The sequence below is a fragment of the Hibiscus syriacus genome, unplaced genomic scaffold, assembly GCF_006381635.1.
Source record: "Hibiscus syriacus cultivar Baekdansim isolate YM2019G1 unplaced genomic scaffold, ASM638163v2 tig00111398_pilon, whole genome shotgun sequence".
Classification (NCBI taxonomy): domain Eukaryota; kingdom Viridiplantae; phylum Streptophyta; class Magnoliopsida; order Malvales; family Malvaceae; genus Hibiscus; species Hibiscus syriacus.
This window is the reverse complement of record NW_024063081.1, coordinates 895,316-912,005: the sequence shown is the minus strand read 5'-3', so window position 1 is coordinate 912,005 and position 16,690 is coordinate 895,316. Positions and strand designations below refer to the sequence as shown.

Sequence of the window (16,690 nt, the reverse complement as noted above, 5' to 3'; positions counted from 1 at the left end):
GTTGAACAAATCTCTATACGATCTAAAGCAGGCGCCGAGGTGTTGATATAAGAGATTTGATTCCTTCATTATATGTCTTGGATGCAACAAACTTAATTCAGACCCTTGTGCTTATTTCAAGAGGTCTGGTGATAATGATTTTGTTATAATACTATTGTATGTGGATGACATGTTGGTTGCAGGACCCAACAAAGATCATATTGAAGAATTGAAGGCACAACTGGCTAGGGAATTTGAAATGAAGGACTTGAGATTAGCAAACAAGATTCTAGGGATGCAAATTCACCGAGACAGAAATAATAAGAAGATTTGGCTTTCACAAAAGAATTACTTGAAGAATATCTTGTCACGATTCAACATGCAAGATTGTAAGTCAATTTCTACCCCTCTTCGCATTAACTTCAAATTATCCTCCAGAATGAGTCATAGCAGTGAAGAAGAGAGGATGGAGATGTCTCGAGTATCGTATGCATCAGCAGTGGGAAGTTTAATGTTCGCTATGATATGCACAAGACCAGACATTGCACAAGCAGTGGGAGTGGTTAGTCGGTACATGACGAATCCATGCAAAGAGCATTGGAATACAGTAAAGAGGATCCCGAGATACATCAAAGGGACCTCAAATGTTGCATTATGTTATGGAGGATCAAACTTACTTATCAATGGGTATGTCGATTCTGACTATGCAAGGGATTTGGATAAAAGCAAATCTACAATATGATACGTGTTTAAAGTTGCTGATGGAGTTGTAAGTTGGGTTTCTAAGTTACAATCAGTTGTGGCTACATCCACAACATAAGCAGAATATGTAGCAGCTACACAAGCCAGTAAAGAAGCAATTTGGTTGAAGATGTTATTGGAGGAGCTTGGGCACAATCAAGAGTATGTCTATCTGTTTTGTGATAGTTAAAGTGCCTTGCATCTAGCAAGGAATCCAGCATTTCATTCAAGAACAAAACACATACGAGTGCAGTACCACTTCATTCGAGAAAAGGTAGAAGAAGGGATGGTAGATATGCAGAAAATCCATACCAAAGAGAACATAGCAGATTTCTTGACAAAGGCGATCAATGCTGAAAAATTTACTTGGTGTCGATCCTCTTGTGGTCTTTCAGAGACGTAAGCAACATGAAGGTACAAGGTAGAAAGAATGGTGTGAAGATATGATTGTTCCAATCAAATCTTCAAGTGGGAGATTGTTGAAAAGTCAACATTTGTAGGCTAATTTCGGTGGAAATTGTTGGGAAACTTTCGATGAAAGTGGTGCATTTATTGCACCGAATTCAAGCTGGAATTTGTTGAAAAAATGAAAGGGAAAAATACAAATTTTAGTCATTGTAATTTAGGGTATTTACAAATTAGTCCTTAAGCTTCAACTATAAATACCCTAGCTCATTTAGCTTCAAAACCATCTCAAAACATTCTAGCTTTCTTCCAATACTAGAGAGAATTTAGAGAGTTTCTTGAGAGTTATTTTCTCTTATTTATCAAGAGAGAATTATCATTGTTTTCTCCTTGGTAGATCGAGAGAAGTTGTAATTCCTATTTTCTTATAGTGAAATTCTTCTACCGTTGTCTGTGGTTTTTACCCTTTATTATTTAGGGGTTTTCCACGTAAATTTTGTGCATCTTTTATCTTCATTTTTATTTTCTCAAATTATCAATTGCGATTCTGCTCTATCCGATAGTCGTATTCGCAACAGTAAATGATATGGAGATTCTACAAGTATTGCCTTTCTACAATACTTGCTTCAAAGATTTTATAATGTGTAATTTGACTTAAAAATTACCCTAGTGAAGACTGAAATTTTAGCGTGCTGCTTGTATAGCCCAGTGTAAATTCAGAATCCTTTCTCGTTTTCGAAGATATTAGATACATATAAGAGTGTTCCCACATCATATTCCTAAGGGAAATTTAGCTAGAGATCCGTAACAAGGATAATAAAGTTCCCTGGCACACTTTGATCTGGTTCCCACAGCACATTCCTAAGCATAGTCTGATAGCTTGGATGGCGATTTTAGATAGACTACCCACTCGTGATCGTCTTATTCACAAGGAGATTAATACCAATGGGATTTGTGTTTTGTGTAATGAAATGATGGAGAGTCGGAATCATTTGTTCTTTTATTGTTCCATTGCCTCTGTTCTGCGAGGAAAAATTCTGCTCCTAAACAGGCTTAACAAAACATTCTCATCTTGGGAGGACGTGGTAACTTGGGCTTGTAACACATGGAAAGGTAAATCTCTCATCTCTACTATCCTTAAACTTGCTTGGTGTGCTAACATTTATGTTTTGTGGGAGGAATGTAACCGAAGAATTTTTAAGGGATGCTCCAGAACTGCTGAAGAACTTCTCAACAACGTCAAAGACTTTGTTGGCATTAAGCTTAGGGGAAAAAACATTAATAGGCTAGATTATGTAAACTCCAACCTTTGTACTTCTTGCGGTATCTATTAACCGATTGCTCTTTTTTGTATTCAAGTAATTGTGTTCAGCGATTGGAAATTGTTTTGTAGTTGACATTGATTCTTTGGGTAATAAAATTATTAATTTATCCAAAAAAAGTGTTCAAACAGTTGATTCGGCTACTGAACCAATTAAATTTCTCAAAACTGAATTTATTGATTTTTTTCTTTAACCATTAATCGAATTAATTTTTTTAAATCATTAATCAAACTGAATAAAGTCCGGTTAATTTATGTCGGTGACGCAGTAAGCGTTACAACATTTACCCGAAATAGGAGTTAATTTGTGACGTGGGATTTCAGTTGCACGTTTTTCTTTTACTTTTAATGGATGAATTTCACTGGCATTTGTATTCTCCATTTGGTTGAGAGGAGACCAACCATTTTATGTCGCAAGGCCAGTCTCTATATAACATCTACTTTCTCCATTTGGATGGGATGTGGCTAACTTTCTTAAGCCTTCAAATTATATATACACTATATTACTTTCTTTTAGTCTTCCAAAACCATTCCCCGACAGCAACAACTAAATTTAAATGCCAAAAAGATATACATGTCTAATGCAGATCTGTTATCATTTTTTAAAGGATGAAGCACGTACGTGTGTACAGTAGTTTCCCTACCCTATATCAATGTTTAAAATACGGTTTGATTTCATCGTTTAGCCAACAATAAAAAATGATATCGCATTGGTCCCTGATCTCAAAATTTTATTTATTTTAAATAAGCATATATTAAATCTATTGTCCCAATGCTTTTGTCCAAGCCAAATACAGTAATACACATCTTAAAGATGCATAATGGAGCATTTATGAATAAGAAAAAGGAAGCTTGAGTCTATATTGTATGCTGTTGCAATGTCTCTCCAGTACGACGGAGGAGCTACCGTCTCTCAAGGTGAATTTGCATATGTTCCTTCTTCTCAATCTTCTTCTTTCATTTGGATTAGTTTTATAAGAGTTTCTCTCTGAGATTAGGAGTTTTAAAGGGTGGAACCTTGGAAAGTAGAAAGATTTTAAATTTTGATGGTAATATTGTGGGTTTCAGTTGAGAAGACAATGACGGTGATGGTTTTGTTTTGTCAGATGAGAAGACAGATTCGATAAGCGAAGACGGTGTGTTTGTTGAAATAAAAAAGCTTGGAGGGAACTCTCGTAGGATTCGGTCGAAAATCGGAATAGAAGCCAGTCTGGATACGGTTTGGAAAATTTTGACTGACTATGAGAAGTTGGCTGATGTTATTCCAGGTCTCGCTGTCAGCAGAGTTGTGGAATAGAATGACAAGTTTGCTCGACTTTTTCAGGTAAATTATTCATCCATCCCTTCCGACCTGGGTCTTTTTGATCCGATTATATTTACTTTATATGCCTTAAACAGATTGGACCGCAAAGTTTGCCATTGGGTTTGAAATTTAATGCAAAAGGAGTTATAGATTGTTACGAGAAAGATGTTGAGATTTTGCCAAATGGGAAAAAGCGTGAAATTCAGTTCAAGATGGTTGAAGGTGATTTCACAAACTTTGAAGGAACATGGTTGATTGAACAGGTAAGAACCAGTTACTGAAATTTTATTAATTCCAGTAAATTATCTAATGATAGGCTGTTCAGTTCAATAGAAGAAAAGGTGAAGATGATGATGAAGAAGAATGGCCGAAGATGTGGTTGCCGGTTCGTCTAGTTGAAGGAAGGCTTTCTAAAGAGATAAAGACCAACCTTTTGTGTATACGTGAAGAAGCCAAGAGGGAGAGAGCTATGACTGCTTTCACTTCTCTTTAACGTTCTTTCTTCTTTTGTTATTCCGGTAGTCTTCTCCGTTGAACTATCCCAAGATCGATTTCCATAATGTAATAATGATTCTGGTTGAGGTTTTTTTTAGTCTAGATTAAATTTTGTGAAATTTTAATTTTTTTTTTTAAATTGAAGTTTAATTTCGACTAGAATGCTGTTTTGATTATCGAATGTGATATTTTATATTTAAATGAAAATTCATGTGCTCCATAACTTTTAACACACTTCATGATGGAGAATTTGATTAATGGTGATTTAAGGCTGCCTAAAGGAATTCGTTTCTCCCAGCTGATGAGACAATTGATTCTAAACACGAACTATATGCAATAGTTCGGATTCAGCTCTGAAAGTCCTTACTTTGGGCTTCATTTGACGACCAAAAAGAAAAAAAACAAAACTTGCTTAACCTTTTTCAAGCCCATTTTGGTTAAGGTACTTATCGAGCGAGTCGATCACGAGTTAGACAATGTTTGCCTTGTGCTCATTAAAAAAAATTTGTTGTTCGACTCATTGTTCGTTAAACTCGTTAAAATTTTACTCGACTCTTGCTCGTTAAAAAAACTTGTTGCTCGACTCGTTACTCGTTAAACACACAAATTTTTACCTTATTTTTAACTATAGGTAGAATGTACTAATACTATATAGAATTAAATATAAACATAAATTAATAAATTTAATCAAAAATTATGAAAAGGATGTATGAAGTAATTTTAAAGACTAAACTCCATAGCAACAATCCATAAATATACTAAAATAATAATTAGGGTTTAATTTTGGGTATAGTAATATAAAATTATTAATTAATAATTTAGTATTTTTTTAATGTTTATTAGAAAATTAATAGATTAGTAATTTATCCTTTTTTTTAGTACAGAAAGAGGAACTGCATATCGCAACTAACTACAACCTAAGGGTTCTCTTGCCTAGGACTGTAAATGAGACGAGATAGATCGCGAGCTACTCGAGATCGACTCGATCAAGACTCGATAAATACTCGGATCGAATGGACTCGAGCTCGAGCTCGACTCGAGTTCTTAACGAGCCGAAACGAGCTACTCGATATTCGACTCGAAAAGCTCGTGAGTAGCTCGAAAATACTTAAAGGCGATGACGTGGACAATTTATTTAAGTTTTTTAGTCCACGTAGGATTTAAATACTTAATAGACTTAAACCCACTTTTCCTTCTCCAGGATCCAAATCCTCTCAAATCCCTCATTTCTTCCTCCAAAACACTCCTCTCTTTCCTCTTCTCTCTTGTCTTTCAAACCCTTCTTTTCCTCTCTGTCCCCTCTCCTTTCCTCCTCTAAGCTCCATGTAACATCCCGAAATCCGGGTCAGTGACTAAAATGAGAATTTTTGAAATTTGGTGATAAAAGTAAAATAGTTTAATGACTTATTGGAATATAGTTGAAGGTTGTTTGGTAATTATTGAATGAATTAAAGGGCAAATTGGTCATTTGATAAGAAAGATATTTTCCCCCTTTTATAAGAATGAATCACGTGGGGGAAAAGAAAGAGTTATCTGGGAAACTCTCTTATTCTTCTTCTTCCTCCCGTATCTCCAAGCTCAAAGGTAAGTTTGTGATTTCTTGATTATTTGTTAATTTAAAGGTTGGGTTATGATCACTAGATGATAATTAAGCTTAAGGAAAGTTTAATTTGTTCTTAAACAACAAGATGAAAGATATATGAGAGATTAAAGATTGTGAGTTCTTGAATGAAATCTTGGAATAGAGTTCATTACTCATATTGGAAGACAAATTTGACTTGTCATCCACTTAATTAAGGGATATGAAGTGATGGAATTGAATTTAGAACAAGTAGAAAATTTAGTATGATTCTTGGATTTCATATGGAAGATAGAATTTTGAGTTTAAAGAAGTGATTATGGAGTAGAAGTGAGTTTAAGTATGTATATAAAAGTTAGGAATATTAAAGGAGGTGAAAGATGAAGAATTAAGTTGAAAGATAGTGGATTCGTGCTTAAAATGTAAATTATGGGTTGTGTGCATCGATGCATCTTCAATGTGCATCGATGCACTCTCAAATAAATGAACATCGAATGCAATCAGTGCATCGATGCATAAGGAGTGCATCGATGCACCTGCTTAAAATACAAACATCGAATAGGATTTATGCACCGATGCATGAATAGTGCATCGATGCACCTGTCAAGGGATGAATCGATGCATGGTGTAGTGCATCGATGCATGCCTTCATTAAAAGATAAAAATAGCTTTCTTATTAGCCTAAGGAATGATAGTTTAGAATATATCAATTAGTATACTGATATGTATTAATGTATTAATATGTAGATTTAGAACGTGATCTCGTTCCGGAATAATTGAAGGATTAGAATCGAGTCAAGCAAGGCTAAGGTGAGTACATATTAGAAGTATGGTACAAGGGAATAAGACTTGTGATAAGTCTAATTCCTATGTTGACTTTCATAGCACAATAGTTATGAACATGCATACATGATAATTATTATGATAAATGCATAAAGTATATATGTTCATATGATTTGATAAATGATATATGTGAAAAGACCCAAATGCACATGTGATATGATAAGTGATATGAGCTATGTGATCACAAGAGAAATGACATGAACACGTGAACACATGAAACATAAAAATAATGCCCATGGTATACGATATGAAAGCTATAGGTATAGTTGGCATGCCAAGAGTCGAGGGTTCTATGTGGTCCTTCGGGACATATATGTATCCTTTGGAATATTTACAGTGTCTTTTGAGACAGATCTGATCCACTGAAATATGTATATGGTTCTTAAGGAGTGGTCATTCGGGACAAATACAGTCATAGGTCCTTCGAGATAAATACAGTCATAGGTCCTTCGGGACAAATTTCATAGCCTTAGTGGGACCCATACGAGCTGTGGTAACAGCATAGTGCACAACCTCAATGTACTCGAATATATTGAGTTCTCAAAAATGTACATGGGCCTATAAAAGGTTATCAAAGGTAATTACATTGTTATAGTTATATGTTATCATATTATTATTGTTTACATTGAATTGTATACGACATGATTGAATGGATAGATTACATGTTCATATTCATACTGAATGCATTATTGTTATATTTATATATCTCACTAAGTCTATGACTTAGCGTGTAAGTGATTTACACGTAGGTATCAAGAATTAGGAAGAGTGGAAATAGGGTTGCAAGAACAACAACACTGCTAGAAGATCATATCAGAAGTAACGGATAAAGTATGTCTTTTGTCGTGTATATGGTTGGCATGTAAGAAAAGTGTCTGTTATAAATGTTCTGATCAGTTTTGTCTTGTTTTGGTTAACTTGTGTAAAGTAACAATGTTATTTTAATGAAAGTTTTAAATTTCCTTGATTTTTCATCAATAGTCAAAGTTTGAAAAGTCAATATGACACCTCGGACTCGTATCCGGGTCGGATATGGGTTGAGGGTGTTACATTTAATGGTATCAGAGCTACAGTTTAGTTGATTCTCGGCATAAACCGGAGTCTAGAGTGTCTTATAAAGTATTCATGCCAACAAAATAGTGAAAACTTCTGATCTGATATAATAGTAAGTATGTTGTTTTGCTAATAAAACAATATGGTTATGTTCTTATAGATGTCCGGACATGGTAGCTCTAGAAGTGAAGCGGGAGATGATAGGCCCACTGAAAGTAGTAATTCACCTGCCCTGGCCAGGCAAGGTGAAGAACATGCACCTTCTGGAGTGCCTGTAACTGATCAAGATGTGTTCTTTAGAACATTAGATGCAGTATTGACACGATTCCAACCTCCTGGTACTTCAACTCCGAGAATGAATGTTGCAAAGGAGTTGAAAGGTTTAGGAGCTCCAGAGTTTAAAGGTGAAGCTGAGGAAGGTCCTGTTGTTGCGGACCTTTGGCTTAATGATGTAAAAATTATGTTAGAAGGTCTCCACTGTTCTAATGTAGAGAAGTTAGATGGAGTGATCTCCTTGCTTCGTGGGCAAGCGAGAGTCTGGTGGACAAACGTCACTCTGAGAATGGCAAGTGATGAAGTGACCTGGTCTTTGTTCTTAAAAGAGTTAAAAACAAATATATAGGAGACCATTTTATCAGGCAAATGAAACAAGAATTTTTGAACTTGAAGCAATTGGACCGCACTGTATATGAGTATGAGTGCGAATTTAATAAATTAAGTCGCTTTGCAGCAGAGTTAGTGCCTACAAGAAAGATGCTTACGAGTGGTTTGTTGAGGTCTTACGCCCAAGTTTAAAAGAGATGATGATAATGTTGAACTTATCCTCGTTTCAAGAGGTAGTAAATCGTGCTAAAGCCTTAGAGAGAGCTCAAAATGAAAGGTTTGGGAATCAAAGAACCCAATCATCTAAAAGAACTGGGGTTTCATCAAGTTTTGCACCCCCTAAGAGAAGTAGAGATTTTGATTTCCGATCTCAAGCACAATCAGAGTCGATGGCATCCGTTGCAAGGGAATCAAATCAGATAAGAGCTAGACAGACTCAATCTGTAGGGTCTGGTGATGGACGAGCACAACAGAGTCAAATTAGACAATGTGAAATTTGTGGAAGAAGCCATAGCGGAACGTGTAGGGTAATTACTAGAGCTTGTTTCTGATGTGGTTAAGTGGGACATTTCATGAGAGATTGTCCATTGGGGACAAGAGAACCAGTACAGTCGGAGCGATCTGCTTCGATATCTCAAAGGAGAAGAGGTAGAGGAAGAGGTAGAGGAAGAGGTAGAAGTCAACCTGAATCCTCTACTCAACAGAAAATACGCTCCAATGCTCGAGTGTATAATATGAATACTAATGAAGATTTTGATGATCCAGAGATTATAACATGTACTTTTTATTATGTAATAGATATGTTATGATATTGATTGATCTGGACTTGCATATTTATATATTAGTAGTGAATTGATGTGAGAATGGAGAATTCAATTAGAAGTTATTTATAGTGATGTGGAAGTGACAAATTTATTAGGGTACAGTGTTGGGATAAATAATATATGTTGAGAATGTTCCATTAGAATTTAGAGAATTGAATTCCCTGTTAAATTGATGGAATTATTATTCAAATGATTTGAAGTAAGATTGGAAATTGTAGAATTAGAAGATCTTTATCGTAAGATTGGAAATTGTAGAATTAGAGGATCTTTATCGTTCTGAAATAAAGTAGTTTATTTACTTCAGTGACAAGATAAGGTAGAAGGAATGGGTGTTATTAGGGGAATATTAAAAGAATAAGTGATGGATACTATTATTTTGGGAAAATTGGAAAATATGTGCATCGGTAATCAGTTTATAAGACAAAGGTAAATAGAATGTTTGAATACAAACCAAGGAAATTGTATTATGGATAAGTGAGAATGAAGGTTTGATAAGTTAAGGAAATGGAGGACGAATTATTTTTGATTGGGAAGAATGTATAATATATGAATGGTTTGATGGTGGGGTATGTTTTATTGGAAGAAAATGAGTTAAATAATAAAGTGGTATAATAGTGATGTATAAAGGAGTAATAGATAGAGAAATTAAATGAAAAGGGTGTAAAGTGTGAATTATAAGTGGATATGAAAGTAAGAAAATGGTAGACGGTGTTATGAAAAGATTGTTTGATTCTGTAAAATGTATGTTGAATCAAATTTGAAAGAGAGTTAAGGTTGTGCTTTGGTCAAATGATGATGGAATAAGAGTTTGAGTTATTGTTATAAAGTAATTAGAGATTAATGAAGAAATAGATTGATTTATGATATGAAGTGATGAGAATGGAGGCAAAAGTAAGTCATTGGTTGGAAATTGATTTTCAACGGTCAAAAGTAGGTGTATAACCAAATAAGAGAAAAGATCGAAATGGATTGAGTTACTTGGAAATTGAAGGCAAATCATTAGTTGCAATTGTGTAAGGAATAAAGTGGAGACAATAGCACGAGAACATTAAAAGATATATTCTTGTTAATATGTTCAGTGAAAATTCGAGGACAAATTTTCTTTAAAGGAGGGGAGATTTGTAACATCCCGAAATCCGGGTCAGTGACTAAAATGAGAATTTTTGAAATTTGGTGATAAAAGTAAAATAGTTTAATGACTTATTGGAATATAGTTGAAGGTTGTTTGGTAATTATTGAATGAATTAAAGGGCAAATTGGTCATTTGATAAGAAAGATATTTTTCACCTTTTATAAGAATGAATCACGTGGGGGAAAGAAAGAGTTATCTAGGAAACTCTCTTCTTCTTCTTCTTCCTCCCGTATCTCCAAGCTCAAAGGTAAGTTTGTGATTTCTTGATTATTTGTTTATTTAAAGGTTGGGTTATGATCACTAGATGATAATTAAGCTTAAGGAAAGTTTAATTTGTTCTTAAACAACAAGATGAAAGATATATGAGAGATTAAAGATTGTGAGTTCTTGAATGAAATCTTGGAATAGAGTTCATTACTCATATTGGAAGACAAATTTGACTTGTCATCCACTTAATTAAGGGATATGAAGTGATGGAATTGAATTTAGAACAAGTAGAAAATTTAGTATGATTCTTGGATTTCATATGGAAGATAGAATTTTGAGTTTAAAAAAGTGATTATGGAGTAGAAGTGAGTTTAAGTATGTATATGAAAGTTAGGAATATTAAAGGAGGTGAAAGATGAAGAATTAAGCTGAAAGAGAGTGAATTCATGCTTAAAATGTAAATTATGGGTTGTGTGCATCGATGCATCTTCAATGTGCATCGATGCACTCTCAAATAAATAAACATCGAATGCAATCAGTGCATCGATGCATAAGGAGTGCATCGATGCACCTGCTTAAAATACAAACATCGAATAGGATTTATGCACCGATGTATGAATAGTGCATCGATGCACCTGTCAAGGGATGCATCGATGTATGGTGTAGTGCATCGATGCATGCCTTCATTAAAAGATAAAAATAGCTTTCTTATTAGCCTAAGGAATGATAGTTTAGAATATATCAATTAGTATACTGATATGTATCAATGTATTAATATGTAGATTTAGAACGTGATCTCGTTCCGGAACAATTGAAAGATTAGAATCGAGTCAAGCAAGGCTAAGGTGAGTACATATTAGAAGTATGGTACAAGGGAATAAGACTTGTGATAAGTCTAATTCCTATGTTTATTTTCATAGCACAATAGTTATGAACATGCATACATGATAATTAATGTGATAAATGCATAAAGTATATATGTTCATATGATTTGATAAATTATATATGTGAAAAGACCCAAATGCACATGTGATATGATAAGTGATATGAGCTATGTGATCACAAGAGAAATGACATGAACACGTGAACACATGAAACATAAGAATAATGCCCATGGTATACGATATGAGAGCTATAGGTATAGTTGGCATGCCAAGAGTCGAGGGTTCTATGTGGTCCTTCGGGACATATATGTATCCTTTGGAACATTTACAGTGTCTTTTGAGACAGATCTGATCCACTGGAATATGTATATGGTTCTTAAGGAGTGGTCATTCGGGACAAATACAGTCATAGGTCCTTCGGGACAAATTTCATAGCCCTTAGTGGGACCCATACAAGATGTGGTGATAGCATAGTGCATAACCTCAATGTACTCGAATACCTTGCGTTCTCAAAAATGTAAATGGGCTTATAAAAGGTTATCAAAGGTAATTACATTGTTATAGTTATATGTTATCATATTATTATTGTTTACTTTGAATTGTATACGAAAAGATTGAATGGATAGATTGCATGTTCATATTCATACTGAATGCATTATTGTTATATTTATATATCTCATTAAGTCTATGACTTAGCGTGTAAGTGATTTACACGTAGGTACTAAGAATCAGGAAGAGTGGAAATAGGGTTGCAAGAACAGCATCACTGCTAGAAGATCAGATCAGAAGTAACGGATAAAGTATGTCTTTTGTCGTGTATATGGTTGGCATGTAAGAAAAGTGTCTGTTACAAATGCTCTGATCAGTTTTGTCTTGTTTTGGTTAACTTGTGTAAAGTAACAATGTTATTTTAATGAAAGTTTTAAATTTCCTTGATTTTTCGTCAATAGTCAAAGTTTGAAAAGTCAATGTGACACCTCAGACTCGTATCCGGGTTGGGTACGGGTTGAGGGTGTTACACTCCCGTTTCCTTCCCTTTCTCTCTCATTCAACCGCCCGGATTCCACCTTCAACTCCCTCATTGATTTCCTCACTTCTATCCCCACCACAATTGACGAAGCTTCCTTCCCTTTGTGCCCTTCTCGGGCTTTGAATATCGCCACCTCCTTGCGCCAGCTCGTTCATGACTACGCCTGGGGTTTGGTTTTTTGGAGAGTGGGATTAGGAGTTTAGGGTGGGGATTTTTTTCTTCGGATTCTATTGTTTTAGGTTCTGTTGTTGTTCCTTTTGGTTTGATTTATCCTAATATTGTTTTTCGTCGAACATTTTTCATGTCGATGCATATGGTAGAAGGAAAGCGCAATTAAGTCTTGAGATATTAGATGCCAATGGGAAGCCATTAGAATGTAAGTGTTGTGAGCTTGAGTTTGTTGATTTCGAAAACTGTTCGAGTAATCAACAATTGAGAGCTGATGGTGATAACTATAGGAATAACTCCTCATTGGATCAGTATTTGGATGGAGTAACGAAAGTACATGTTAGAGTGCTGAGGAGGTATGATGAGTGTGAGAAATTAGAGGGTCACTTATTGAATCCGATCATCATTTGTGAATCCTTGAGAAAATCTAGAAAATATCGAAAAAATGATTTGGGTGAGTTTTATGCTGATAGAGTTCTTCAAATACTTGCAAGGGATATGGGTGAATCATTGGTGAGAAAACCTGTTGGGATTTGGCAAATCTTCTTGAGTTTTCTTTATAGGGAAGGTTACTGGGCATTAGTATCTCTTTCAGATGGTGATTCCAGTTTACATGGCAGAATCCTTAAGCCATTCACTGTTTTAGGAATAATAAAACACAAAACTATAAAACTACACTGTTTTAGGAATACAAATAGTCATTGGCAAAACTACGTCGTTTTAATAAACCGGCCATGTCATCTCCGTCACGGCATTGGAACGCCATGTCATCGTGTCGTTAACGGATTAACGACGGAGTGGTAAAATTGAAGTGAAACATAAACTTCCGTGCTAAAATTGGCAAAATTGAAACGTCAGTGGCATTTTCGATCCCGAGCATAAAGATGAGTGGTATTTGACATAGATTACCCATAATTTTTTATGATAATTACTAAAAAATTATTAAAAATGTTAACGAACTATTCGCAAACTTATCGAGTCAAGTTGGACTTTGTTCGACTCAACTCATTAACATCTCAAGTCGAGTCAACCCGAATCGAGTTTTGAGCGAATTTTAATTGAATCAAGTTCGAACTACTTACGAGATACTCAACTCATTAATCACCCCTATTTCTGGTAGCATACTTAGGATTTTATATATAGCACGTTTGTTGCAGGAAAGACACGTGGTAACTGTAGATTTACCTTACAAACCACTTCATGCTGGTAATTATAAAGTAAAACCACTTCAGCTGAATATGTGAAACATTGACCAATGTCCGTCAATATCAGTTTCTAATTCATTGTGGTGTCGGAAGTCTTTCGAAGATGGAATTCACTTTTCATTAAAGTTAAGATTCAACTAAATACGTTATCCAAAGGTTACAGTTGCTAGAACAAAAATTAAGCATGCATGAGCTAACCGCTAATGATCTTGTAAGGGCATGTAAGGTAAGCTAAGGCCGATAGGACAATTCAACCACTGCAACAACTGCTACTACGTACACCAACTTTTTTTTTTTTTGCTAAGAATATAAGGTTTATGCTTGTAGTAGGTACCGGTGTGACACTTATCGTGTTCTTCCTTCTGTTCTGGTTGTCAATGAATATATGTTTTATTAACAGTTCAATCTGTCTTGTTTTATCATTTTCATAGAGAAAGATTGCAATCTGGGGTCAAAGATGGTGAAGTTTTGTCTGCAATTACTAATTGCTTTGCTTCCAAGTTGAAGCACCTTATTTTCCAGACTTTATCCTCACATCTATTATATGTACACGTTTTGTTTTCCATATATAAAGTAGATAGCTCCTTTCTCTTTCAACAAATTGAAACAAAAAACATTTCTCTGCTTTTTCTCTTATCTATCAAATTGTCTACTTTCTTCTTGTAATTATCTTCATGGCTGCCATGGTTTCTGCATATCTCTTCGTCTTTCTTTCCCTCTTTGGCATGGTTGCATCTGATCCCGATCTTCTCCAGGATATCTGCGTAGCTAACAAAGCTGCAGGTACGTTCACGTACAAAAACTGTGTATAGATAAGTGTTGTTTTCTTTTCATTTTCTTTCTTTAAATTACATACATAAACCTGTAGGGGTAAAGGTGAATGGTTTTACATGCAAAGACGAAGCAAACGTTACGGAAGCTGATTTCTTCTTTAGCGGGTTAGCCAATCCTGGAGTTATCAACAACTCGGTGGGATCAGTGGTAACCGGAGCCAATGTTGAGAAAATTCCAGGGCTTAACACACTTGGAGTGTCACTTGCCCGCGTCAACTATCAACCTGGCGGCCTTAACCCACCACACACTCACCCACGCGCCACTGAGATCATCTTTGTCCTTGATGGTGAATTGGATGTAGGGTTCATCACTACATCAAACAAGTTGATCTCCAAATCCGTCAAGAAAGGCGACGTTTTTGCCTTCCCCAAGGCAGAAGAACAACGGTGAGAAGCCGGCTTCTGTAATTGCAGGGTTCAACAGTCAGCCGCCCGGGACTCAGTCGATTGCCGCTACATTGTTTACTTCAACACCACCGGTGCCGGACAATGTCTTGACCAAGGCCTTCCAAATCGGCACCAAAGAAGTCGACAAAATAAAAAATAAGCTTGCCCCCAAGAAAAGCTAAGCTAAATGAGGCCCTTAGATTTTGAGATCCAGGATGCTAGCTAAAGCAAAATCATCAAATCCTGCTTCTCCATGAGTAACTTCGTATGAATAATTATTCGATTTTCAAATAAAAAAAATGGATCAAACCTATCGTTTTATAAGTAATAATAATTGAAGATGAGTGTAGATATTTGTAATTAAAAATATTGTATTTATTTGGATTTGAATAAAGAACTTCAAGAACAAATGATTGGACCACCTAAATTACTTCATTAGTATCAAACGCGTTGGTAAATCAAAGCGACAAGAAGTAATTATGTATGATGTATGGGGTGATGGTCTACGGTAATTTATACAATAATTATAAGATTAAGGTGTTACATGCCGCTTAACAAAACACATCATGAACTTAAGTCACTTCACAAAATAACCAACTATATGCATATGCCACCATTAGGAAATTAGAGCAGAGACCAGTACAAAATGTAGGATAGAAACTTGTAATCCTTAAACACGATCATAAAAATATTACGAAAATTGAGTACCTAAAGTGATAAAAACAAAGATGAAATCGTATAGTTTAGTGAAGTAGTTAACTAAAGTGCAAAATAAGGATGACAATAACACATAATATGTATGAATTTAATGCTTATAATGACAAATAACTATCACATCTAGATTTAACTTGCATGGTATAATACAAGATGTTCATGATCATATCATATAAGTATTGCATTGCAAAGTAGCATAGATATATATATTCATTAGTTTAGTTCATCGGAGTATAAGTGGTTATAGATATGTGAACCATCTACTTTTTGTCAATTAACTGATAATGGTCATCCTCCTCTTCATAAAACATTCACAAACTTTCATCCTCTTCGTAAATGGATTGTAATCAAATCCCGATGCAAACTCTATAGACTCTATAACATTTCAATTGTACCCACTACCCATACTTAATTTATTATCCAAACACTTGCTTAACCTAACTCATCATACTTAAATTTTACCTCAATTTACCAAATACCAAAAGTGAGCTCATAGCTCCTCGAAGCATAGCTTAGCTTAAATCATTCTTGCCCAAAATACAGAAAATAGTCACATGTAATTTACCATAACATACTCATAATTATGTCACAAAATATTTAAGCCTACCTAGAGACAAACTACACTCGCTCAATACTCCGAAGTTACATAATGTCTCGAATCACTAATCCGAGCTAAGTTTATTTCCTTCTTAACTGATGTTTCTCCGGTTAAGATTTAACCTAATATAGAATTAAACACGAAGTTCATTGAAGTAAACATGGGAAACACATAATATCAAAAAAAAAATAATTGACATAACCCTAAACTCAATGGATTGGGCTCTCTACTTCAAAGCACTAAAAATCATGAAAATTTTACTATAAAATTTAGAATCACTAGTATTTCAAAGGAGAACCCTAATTATACAAACCCTCAAATTTATTAATCTCTTTTATCTTTTATATGATAAAATATTTTATTTTGATACTTGCATATTTTATAGG

General features: G+C 34.9%; 2 pseudogenes; both read left to right on the top strand.

The window, feature by feature from the left end:
• The first annotated feature begins 3,324 nt into the window (after positions 1–3,324).
• On the top strand, positions 3,325–4,242 carry LOC120161082 (annotated as a pseudogene).
• Positions 4,243–14,377: 10,135 nt separating this feature from the next.
• LOC120161011 lies at positions 14,378–15,356 on the top strand (annotated as a pseudogene).
• Positions 15,357–16,690: the final 1,334 nt, after the last annotated feature.